This window comes from Chrysemys picta, unplaced genomic scaffold, assembly GCF_011386835.1.
Source record: "Chrysemys picta bellii isolate R12L10 unplaced genomic scaffold, ASM1138683v2 scaf20, whole genome shotgun sequence".
NCBI lineage: Eukaryota > Metazoa > Chordata > Testudines > Emydidae > Chrysemys > Chrysemys picta.
The window spans coordinates 213178-223366 of record NW_027052727.1 but is presented as its reverse complement, the minus strand read 5'-3'; positions in this window follow the sequence as shown (position 1 = coordinate 223366).

Below are 10189 nucleotides of genomic sequence, written 5' to 3'. Positions count from 1 at the left end.
TGGGTGGGTACTGGGAGTTCCTCCTGAAGGGACGGGGGTTGGCCAAGGTCACTCAGCCCCTGGGTGTGGGAGGGGGACTGGCTGAGGGCACTCAGAGCCCCAGGAAGTGGGGGGGACTGAGGGGACGGACTGGCCAGGGGCACTCCGATCTCGGGGTGGGGGGGTGTCCGGGGGGGGGCACTCACAGCCCCAGGAGGTGGGTGGGGGAGGGGCACACAGGATTTCAGGAATTCCCTGGCAGTGAAGAGCTGCTGGCGGCAGGGAGGAGCCAGCCGTGACAATCCCCACTTGGGATCCCTGGCTGGGCTCGTGGCTATGGGGGCCCATGGCCAAGCTGCAGCAGAAGGTGACCTGAAGGAAATGTCTAGGCCTCGGCCTCCGGCTGGGAAGGGCCTGGGCCAGACAATGACCCACCGCGCAGTGTCCCAGCTCCCTGCCCCACACCTGCGGGGCACGGCCCCTCCTCTGTAGGGAGGTTGGCATGTACCTTAGTGCTGCTTCCTCCATCCCCAAAGGCCTCTCCCAGCCAGTCCCTGGCAACCCCTGCCGTTCAATACGCACATTACCCTGCTGTGCCATACCGGGGGGGGGAACCCCTCGGGGATGGGGGGGCTGTCACACAGCTGGGCAATTTAACCCGGCTGGGCCGGGGGGACTGTCTCCCTGGAGCTGGGGTCTCAGCCCAGGTGTCTCTCTGCCCTTCCCCCTAGTCGCCCGCAGGCGAGGTGGGAGCGCCCCACATTGCGTTCCAGCCCCACATTTGCACCCACAAGTGCTGGTGGGTTCCAATCCCAGCTGAACTCGCCCACCCAGCCCTAGTGCAGAGCAGAAGGGCCCAGCGCTGCCCCACAGACCCTCTGGCTCTCCGAGCCCGCTCTTACCAATTACCGCAGCACGTCTGGCCCAGACTGAACGCTGCTGCTCTGTGCAGAGAGGCTGGCACTTCTCGCTCCTGCCGTACGAGGGGCAGGTGCTGCTACCGACTGCTCCCCCTAACCCCGCCCTGCTGCGCTCTGGGGATGCTGCCCTGCTGTGGAGCTCTCAGGTGTCTTGAACTGGAATTTGTTTGGAGAGAAACTGCTAAGGAGCCTTATCAGCCCCGAGCAGAGAGTACCTGGGAGCCTCCCTGGGTCGGGCGGGTCTGGTACAGCCTCCCCCCAGATAAGGCTCTTCCCTGGACCTGCCACCCATTGGAATCTGGAACGATTCCCTCCGAGGTAACACCCGGGGCAGCCAGGGCAGGGCACGGCCTGCTCCCCTGGAGCGTTAGGGCTTTCAGGAGTCAGAGGTGTCAGCGGAGCAGGTTGTACGTTAAAGCAGCGAAGGCAGTTGCGGGGCAGAGGAATTGGGTGCTTTGCCATTGCACTTGATCAGCTCAATTTGAAAATTCTTTCCAAGGAAATCCAGATGTATACATCTGACTGGGGCACATGTACACACATACACACGCACACTCACATGTGCACACACTCATGTGTACATACACGTACACACATGTACACATACAGATATATACAGATGTACACATACACGCACATACGCTGTCCCTGGAGCGCCCCAGGATGCGACTGACGGGGTGGCTGGCTATTATGGAGGCAGAAGGGGGTTGGGAAAAAATAATCAACAAGAACTTTTGCTGAAAATGCAAACCTAAGCTGGAAATCTGTGCAGGGCTGGGCTCAGCGAAAATGATCTTTTGAGCTGCTCTTATTGACCGTGGTCCTGTACTTCCTGGTTTGCGTCGGACCCAGGCAGGAGACTGGGCTGCTCTCAGCTGTAGAAGCCATTGGAATGAGCCAGGTCGGAATGAGCCAGGCCCTCAGAGCCTTCTGCCACCAATCGCCCCAGCAGTCACTGATCCACACCAAACCACGTCCTTCCAGTCAGGCAGTTTCATATGCACACGTCAAACCCTTGGTTTGCCACTCAGACACCACGGTGATGGGCACAGTAAGGACCGAGAGACGCTAAACAGGCAGACAGACAAGGAAATAGTGGCCCTGCCTACAGGTGTGTGTATGGTGCCAACGGATGAACACCAGTTGCTGGCTGAAGGCACAACCTTAATTCCCGCATCTCCTGTCTGTCAGCTATCATTCGCTTGGCAGCCTGAGCTCCGATTTCTAACGCAGCGTTTTGCTCTGGCCTATTGTGGTTCTCATGTCCGGGGGCGCCTTGGCCCCTGGTATCAGGAGCGGTGCTAAGGAGGCTGCTTTTCAAAGGTCCTTAGGTAGGGTTGTCAACTTTCTACTTGCACAAAACCAAATGCCCTTGACCCAACCCCTTTCATGCCCTTCCCCAAGGCCCCACTCCCACTCACTCCAGCCCAGCCCACCTCCCTCAGTCGCTCGCTCTCACACCCTCACTCACTTTCACTGGGCTGGGGGTTGGAGTGCAGGGAGGGGTGAGGGCTCCGGTGGGGATGCGGGCTCTGGGATTGGGCTGGAGATTAGGGGTTTAGGGTGCCAGAGGGGGATCCAGGCTGGGGCAGAGGGTTGGGGTGCGGACTCTGGGAGGGAGTTTGGGTGCGGGAGGAGGCTCAGGGCTGGGGTAGGGGATTGGGGTGCGGGTGGGGGTGTGGGGTCTGGGAGGGATTAGGGTACAGGAGGGGGTTCCGACCTGGGGCAGAGGGTTGGGGTGCCGGGTGTGAGGTCTGGGAGGGAATTTGGGTGTGGGAGGGGGTTCCGACCTGGGGCAGGGTTTCTGGGTGCGAGCTCCGGCCAGGCGGCGCTTACCTCATCCAGCTCCTGGTCAACGGCACACCGGTGCTAATAGAGGCTCCTGACCCCTGGTCACCCTCCGCTGGCAGTCTCTGAGCAAGGCCTGCCCAGAGAACATGGATGACGAGCTCTCGATCCTGCTGACAGCACCCCCCAGCACAGACAAACTCCAGCACATCTTGGAGGTGAGCAGAATGGGGAGGGGCCGCAGGGGTTTTACCTTAGCCCTGGGGACTCCTAGAAAGAAGAGACTGGAAAATCCATGTTTCTATTGGATCCTTCCGACTATGCATTTGTGATATAAACTCACTGGGTGACCTTGGGGTAACTCACTTCCCCCTTACGGCATCAGTCTTCTCCACTATCAAATCTACACTGGGGAAGAAGGACAGAAGCCCCGACAATCACCTTCACCTCTGGGTGTCTGGTCCTGGGAGCCGAAACCAACTGGACTATCTGCCCCATCTCCTAAACTGCCCTGTCTTTCCCTCCTAGGGCCTGGTCCTTAGTGCTCAGCCTGGCCCCTTCCCAGCTTGTCCCTGACCTTTAAAGGACGCTCCAAGCCCCTCCCATGCCTGCTTCCCTTGGGGTCGTTTATAATGTAAATAAACAAGTTACAATAAGAAAATAGCCAGACTATGTCACTGATTTCTGCTCCAATGGGAAGCCAACCTGCAAGGCCCTGGAATCTGTCAATGCCCAGTAAAGGGGTGACATTGGTGTCGGAAAGGGGACACTGGTTCAGAGGCAGGACCATATGTGGTTCAACCGCATTACACTAATTCCAATTTCTTTTTACTCTCCACCTTTTTTCTAATACCTGTTTCAGCTTGTTTGAATAATACCCCGCCTACCAAAGTTTACATTAGTCTTCAAAAAGAACAGGAATACTTGTGGCACCTTAGAGACTAACAAATTTATTAGAGCATATGCTTTCGTGGACTACAGCCCACTTCTTCGGATAAAGCATATGCTCTAATAAATTTGTTAGTCTCTAAGGTGCCACAAGTATTCCTGTTCTTCTTTTTGCGGATACAGACTAACACGGCTGTTACTCTGAAACCTGTCATTAGTCTTCAAGTTCCCCTAGAGTATTTCCAAGTGGAGGCACCTGGTGCTAGTTTAAAATCAAATCCAGGGATCAATTTCCCTGAGGTGACAGTTTTAGCTCCTGGAACGTGCCATCCTTAGTGTCCAGTGTGTTGGTATTTTGTCCTATACGTTACCTGAGAATGGAAACGCTCACACCCCCATGTACTGATCCAAGCAAATGATGATAAAATGGAGCTAAGGCTGGGAGAACAGATCAGTGATTCAGGGTAAACGACATTGCCGGGCTGTTGCAATAATTCTCAAAACTGAGCCTTCTAAACCCAGGAAATTCAGTTAGGGTTAAATGACTGTGACAAAGTTCCTCCTCTATCTTGGTGGGTCCTGCGCTTATTGGAGGATTTTCTTGCCTCAGAGATTCACCATGTGGATTGAGGAACAGTCCAGAGACCTTCCCCTCTGGGAGAACCCACAGTCCAGGTCAATTGGGAGGTTTGGGGGGAACCAGGGCCCGCCCTCTACTTCGGGTTCCAGCCCAGGGCCCTGTGGACTGCAGCTGTCTATAGTGCCTCCTGTAACAGCTGCATGACAGCTACAACTCCCTGGGCTACTTCCCCATGGCCTCCTCCAAACACCTTCCTTATTCTCACCACAGGACCTTCCTCCTGGTGTCTGATAATGCTTGTGCTCCTCAGTCCTCCAGCAGCACACCCTCTCACTCTCAGCTGCTTGCGCCTCTTGCTCCCAGCTCCTCACACTCGCACCACAAACTGAAGTGAGCTCCTTTTAAAACCCAGGTGCCCTGATTAGCCTGCCTTAATTGATTCTAGCAGCTTCTTCTTAATTGGCTCTAGGTGTCCTAATTAGCCTGCCTGCCTTAACCGGTTCTAGCAGGTTCCTGATTACTCTAGTGCAGCCCCTGCTCTGGTCACTCAGGGAACAGAAAACTACTCATCCAGTGACCAGTATATTTGCCCTCTACCAGACTCCTGTACCCCACTGGTCTGGGTCTGTCACACCACATTAAATTTCATTTGCCATTTTGTTGCCCAATCATTTAGTTTTGTGAGATCTTTTTGAAGTTCTTCACAATCTGCTTTGGTCTTAACTATCTTGAGCAGCTTAGTATCATCTGCAAATTTTGCCACCTCACTGCTTACCCCTTCTTCCAAATCATTTATGAATAAATTGAATAGGATTGATCCTAGGACTGACCCTCGGAGAACACCACTAGTTACCCCTCTCCATTCTGAAAATTTACCATTTATTCCTACCCTTTGTTCCCTGTCTTTTAACCAGATCTCAATCCATGAAATCTCAATCTGGAGCAACCATTTAGGGTCTAGTCTCCCTGCAGACTTGGCATTCCAGGGTCTTTCCCCACTGTGATGGGTTGAGTCACAGAAACCCCTTTGGGACTGCCACATGATGTGCTGGGACTACCTCTGAGCCCATTTTCCCTGCCAGCTTGGGACTTCAGTACCCTGACTTGTTTGAGCTAGACATGCTAGCCTGCTGCAAACACAGAACCAGGTCTGAACCATGTCCCCCACAAGCTGCAGGCTTAACTGAAAAGAGCTTAAGAAGTGCTCCTGTCTCCAGCACTCAGATGCCCAGCTCCCAATGGGGTCCAAACCCCAAATAAATCCGTTTTACCCTGTATAAAGCTTATACGGGGTAAACTCATAAATTGTTCCCCCTTGATAACACTCATAGAGAGATATACACAGCTGTTTGCTCCCCCAGGTATTAATACATACTCTGGGTTAATAAGTAAAAAGTGATTTTATTAATTATAAAAAATAGGATTTAAGTGGTTCCAAGTAATAACAGACAGAACAAAGTAAATTACCAAGCAAAATAAAACAAAAACATGCAAGTCTAAGCCTAATACAGTAGGAAGCTAAATGCAAGTAAATCTCACCCTCAGAGATGTTCCAATAAGCTTCTTTGACAGACTAGACACCTTCTAGTTTAGGCCCAATCCTTTCCCCTGGTACAGTCTTTGTTCCAGCCCCGGTGGTAGCTAGGGGATTTCTCATGACTGCAGCACCCTTTGTTCTGTTCCACCCCTTATATAGCTTTAGGACCCATCCCTCCTTCTAAATGGACCAGCACCAGGTTAAAGATGGATTCCAGTTCAGGTGACATGATCACATGTCACTGCAAGACTTCATTATCCACTTGCCAGCACACAGGTATACAAGAGGACGTACAAGTAAACGGAGCCCTTTACAAACAATCGTCCTGGTAAATGGGAGCCATCAAGATTCCAAGCCACCATTAATAGCCCACACTTTGCATAATTACAATAGGACCTCAGAGTTATATTTCATATTTCTAGTTTCAGATACAAGAATGATACATTCATACAAATAGTATGACCACCCTCAGCGGATTATGAACTTTGTAACGATACCTTACAAGAGACCTTTTGCATGAAGCATATTCTAGTTACATTAGATTCACACTCATTAGCATATTTCCATAACATCATATGGAGTGCAACGTCACACCCACTGTCCCCATTGTGGGTCCTCTTGCCCCCCCACTTCTCTATCTGTAGTTCATGCTTTTGCTGCTTCTCCTGGTTCTTCCGCTGTTCTGCCTAATGATTTTCCTGCTTCTCATGCTCTGCTAGCTCCCTCACCTTCAGATGCAGCTCCCACTGCTTCTAATCTATCAAAGAGGACCCGGATCATGAGGGCACCCTGCTGGATGGGGAACTGCCTCTTGGGGACATCCTGCTGTTGCCTCTGTTGCTCTCAGGCTTCATTGGAAAACCAACCTGAGTCTGGAACCTGTTACTTGGTCCTTCCATCTGTCTCCAGCTGTCTCCAGAGGGCTTAGCCTCTCCCTGCACAGAGTTTGTGATGCCCTTCTTAGGGAGGTGGCCTAACCAAGGCCCATGTTATATGCCATGTTCTTGTTGTTTCCGTTGACGACCCTCGTTTTACTGCTGCAAGTCACTTATTGCAAAATACTACTGGTGCATTCAGCATCCCATCACTGCCACCAATTGTCATGTATCCAGAGGATCGGTGCTACAACCCCAGCTTTGGAAGAGGCTCTAGGAGGAACCCCTTCAATCTACCAGACCCTCCAGGGGTCCCTCTCGTCCTTCAGGATAAGCAACTCTGCTTCACTGCCTCCTTAGATTGGACCTTTAGCACTGCTGGGTCACAGCAGGAGCTCTGTTCAGCAAGTCCTACCGTGATAGTCTCTGAGTCCTGGTAGAGACTTGTCCGCTCTTCAGGGATTAATGCACCTCAGCAAGCATTTGCAGTGACACACACACCGTGTTGTCAAAACAGTCGGGTTTACTAATCAACTGGACACAGCATAGAACGTCCTTAGGTTGGCACAGAGAACTGAAGGTTAAAGCACAGTTCAAGTCCATTCTGGTCAGCCCAGAGCCCAGCCAAGCTGTAGCGAACCCCCTTGCTCAAGTTCTGTCTCTCTCTCAGTCTGAGCTCCTTGGTCAGACTCCAGGGGAGAGCCCGACTCCTTCCAGCAACCAGCTTTGATCCCCCACCTCACACCTCCCCCATCTTTGTTCTTGAGCTGGGGGATGTTGCTCATTTTCCCTGTTATGGATTTCCCCACCTCACCTCCCTCTGGGTCTTTGGATGCTTGGCAACAATGTCTTGGTGATGGGTTTTGCCGTTGTCTTCACATTGGGGCTTGTCTCAGCCAGTCTTTTCCCAATGACCCATTTAATCTCAACTAGGTAGCAGTCACACCCATTGTGACGGGTTGGGATTACAGAAACCCCCTTGGTGCTGCCACCTGGTGTGCCAAGGCTACTTCTGCCCCTGCTTTCCTGCCTTTTCCAGCCTGGGACTCCCGAATCCTGTCTGCTTTGAGTCAGACCCGCTGATCGGCTGCAAACTCAGACCCTGGTCTGAGCCACGTCCACTAACAGCCATAGGCATCCTGGAAGCAGCTCAGGAAGTGCTCTTGTCTACGACACCCAGGTGCCCAACTCCCAATGGGGTTCAAACCCTGAATAAATCCGTTTTACCCTGTGTAAAGCTTATACAGGGTAAACTCAGAAATAGTTCGCCCTCTATGTCAGAGATAGAGATAGATGCACAGCTGTTTGCCCCCCTTCCGCCCCCCCCCCCCGCCCCAGGTACTAACACGTACTCCAGGTAACTTAATAAGTAAAAAGTGATTTTAATAAGTACCGAAAGTAGGATTTAAGTGATTCTAAGTAGTTACAGACAGAACAAAGTGAATTACTAAGCAAAATAAAATAAAACACGCACGTCTATGTCTAATCAAACTCAACACAGATATAAAAACCTCAGTAGTGCCAGTCTTTCTTTTACAGGCTGTAGAACTCCTAGCCTGGGTCCAGCAATCGCTCACACCCCCTATTGTCTTTGTCCTTTGTTCAGTCTCTCTCAGGTATGTCCTTGGGGGGTGGAGAGCCTCTCTCTTTAGCCAACTGAAGACAAAACGGAGGGGTCTTCCAAGGATTTAAATAGACTTTCTCCCCTGGATGGTTACTCCTTCCCATTCCCTGTGTAGCATCATGTTACCCTGGAGTTTTGGGATCACATGGGCAAGTCACATCTCCATGGACCCTAACCAGTCCAGCCATTCGCATTCCTGGCCAAGCTCCGATGTGGATTGGGCTCTGCACCTCCTATTGTCTGTTAAGTTCTTGCACTTAACTTGCACATTCTTTTCTCCAGACATGATCCCATGCTCTTACCAAGGCTATGTATAAACCCAGCAAATATAAAACCAATATTCATAACTTCAACTACAACAATGATATATGCATACAAACAGGAGGAATAGATTCAGTAGATCATAACTTTTACAGAGATATGTTACATGGTACATGTAGCACAAAACATATTCCAGTTACATCATATATACATTTATAAGCATCTCCCCATAAAATTTCATTAGGGACACCATCACACCCATGTCTCTTAGCCTGCCCTGAGAGCAAGCAGTCCTCTGTCTCCCACTGGAATCAATGCAACATTTAGGGGTCATGTAAATAATACAGAACATTCCCACTTCGTGATACACCTGTCTGGTCAGACTGAGCGCTCCATGGGTAGGGACCGGTCTGTGCTCTTTCTCTGAAGAGATCCTAGCGCCACAGGGCCCTGATCCTGACAAAGCCTCTTGGCACTGCTGTGCTGTAAACAAATAATACCAGTAATGGACTGACAATATACAAGGACTTGCACCAAAGCTGTCCAACCTTTACCGAGACCCTTTCCACAGCATTCACCGTGGGGAGGGATACAAGGGTAGGAATCTCTCTCTCTCTCTCTCTCACACACACACACACACACACACACCCTCCAGAGTTTGTCCAGCTGTACATGGAGATGGGTTGGAGTGGCTGCACTGGGCTGGTGCCCAGGAGAGGCTACACCAGGCCTGGGGGTAGTGGCTGCTTCTGGCCAGGTGGTATTAGCGCACATGGCCAGGGTAAAGGGGCAGACCTGGGAGGGAACCTGTCATGGATACAGGGTTACCTGCACCTCTGGCCCCATTCTGGGCTCTCTGAGTGAAACTTTCCAGAGTCAGGGCAGTGTCATGGTAAACTGTATGTTACTGTTCAGCCACTAGGTGGTGCTATGTGCAACAGACCTTATATAAGCTAACCTCTGCCTGGCCGGGCAGAGCGTTAAAGGATCTTGTGGCAGGCACCTCTGGGTGTCTCCCTGAGCTGGAGGCTCTGTAGCCAGGCCAGATCTGGTACTGGAGCCTGACCTGCTGGTAGCAGCCCTGGAACCTGCCATCTCAAAGGGGTACATGACAGGCCTTGTCTCTGTGTTTCCATGTGTATATATATCTCCCCATTGAAGTTTCCACTCCATGCATCTGATGAAGTGGGTTCCAGCCCACGAAAGCTTATGCCCAAATAAATTTGTTAGTCTTTAAGGTGCCACAGGACTCCTCGTTGTTTTTGCTGAAGCAGACTAACACAGCTACCCCTCTCAAACTTGTTTAATAGTGAGGGTAATTAACTATTGGAACCATTTACCCAGGGTCGTGGTGGATTTTCCATCACTGACAAATTTCAAATCAAGAGTGGATGATTTAAAAAAAAAAATCTGCTCTAGTTCGAGCAGGAATTATTGTGGGGCAGGTCTCTGGCCTGTGTTACAGGAGTCCAGACAAGCTGATCACAACAGTCCCTTCTGGCCTTGGAACCAGTGAAAACAATGATCAAATCCAGGTCACACCTGAGACTGACTCCATAAGTCGGTGGGTTAACAATGATGTTGGTTTGGGTCATCAACTCATTAAATCATCCAGTTAATGCAGGAGATGATCAGATCCTGCGGCTAACCTAAGGAAGCACTGTTTTCCTTTCATCCTGCAGCAGGAGATGGGAGAAGTGGCTGTTGTAATTTAAGGAAATCCTGTTTAGACACCAG